This window comes from Molossus molossus, unplaced genomic scaffold, assembly GCF_014108415.1.
Source record: "Molossus molossus isolate mMolMol1 unplaced genomic scaffold, mMolMol1.p scaffold_m16_p_35, whole genome shotgun sequence".
NCBI classification, from domain to species: Eukaryota; Metazoa; Chordata; class Mammalia; order Chiroptera; family Molossidae; genus Molossus; species Molossus molossus.
In genome coordinates, this window is record NW_023425372.1 from 652,902 (window position 1) to 654,418 (window position 1,517).

Here is a 1,517-nt window from a genome sequence, read left to right on the forward strand (position 1 = left end):
CCCGGCTCCGCGGGGCGTCCGGAGGGCCGGGCTGGAGGGGCGCGGAGGGCCCCGGGCCTGCAAGCAGCAAGTGGCACTGGAGTTTACAGACGCCCCACCCAGACGGGCCTCATCAGGCGGGGCTGCCTGTCCCGAGCGGTGGGAGCCCCTGCGGCCCAGCCCCTCTGATGGGCTCCCCATGCTTGGAAGGTCCAAGGCCTGCAGGTCAACAGCCTTTGTGGAGAAGAGTGACCCTGTGGGCAAGTGCCCATGCCCCCCAGTGAGCCAGGCCCTCTTGCTCGAGACCTTGGCCCCTGGTCTCAGCGTGGGTGCACTGCCCTGGGATGGGACCAGGCTCGGCTTGAGGTCCTCACAGCCGCTGGGTCCCCAAAGCCATGGGTGCCACCAAGTGTCTCTGCACCTGCCCAGACCTGCTTGTCTGCAGGCTGCCTGCGGGGCGCGTGCCAACTGCCCAGAGACATCTGCCTCCCGAAATGGGGCGGGGCCAAGTCCCCGGCCAGGGGCCCAGGGGCGGGCAGCAGGCAGGAGGGCGACTGGCCCCTGCTGCCCGGGTGTGAAAGGATCTCCTACAGACGACGAAACTCACGTGTGATTTACCCCACAGGGCGGTGGGCCCTGGGGCTGGGGAGGCTGAGCTCCAGGGCTGGTGCGAGGGAGAACAGGGATGGGGGCGACCTGACTTCCCAGCAGGCCTTGGGCCTTTGCTCGGTCTGCCCTGAGGATGGCCAGTGGCACGTGTGTGGTGGTCCAGGTGTGTATCTGCAGCACCCGTTTTGTTTTGTTTTGAATCCTCGCCTGAGGATATTTTTCCATTTTTTTGTTCAGATAGTGGGAGGGAGGGAGGGAAACATTGATGTGAAAGGGACACATCGAGTGGCTGCCACCCGCACGACCAACCGGGGCCGGGGACAAACTGCAACCGAGATACATGCCCTTAGCAGGAACCCAGGTCTCTCTGGACCGCAGGCTGACGCTCTAACCGCTGAGCCAAACTGGCCAGAACTGCAGCACCCACTTTGATGTGCAAAGCCTCGCCCAACACCCACCAAAGGAAGCCGGAGGAGCAGGGGAGAGAGGCAGGTGCTCCAAGGTCCAGCCCACAGCTCCACCCACAGGCCTGATGGAGCTGCGTGAGGATCTGTGCGGGCCCTGGAACTTGGGGCTGCCTCTGATTCACCTCAGTGCAGATCCTCTCTGCAGGCCCTGCACCCCCACTGCTCCTCTGTGCTAGACAGGTGGCCACACCCACAGCCCTGGGGAGGAGACCTGCCCAGCCCCAGGGCCCACCTGCCCTTGCTGACAGCAAGGCTGCCTGGGCACTTGGGAAGGATTCCGGATTCCATGTGGAGGCTGCCTGAGCAGGACCCCGTCTCTCCATGTGCTGAGGGCACATGGGGGGGCGTTCATGGACTCCGGAGGGCGCAGCCCACCGCCCTCAGCATCTCCGAATTGTTTACAAAGAACCAAATAAAATTGTCACTCAACCCAAGTTTTTAAACAAGTATGTTTATTGAAAG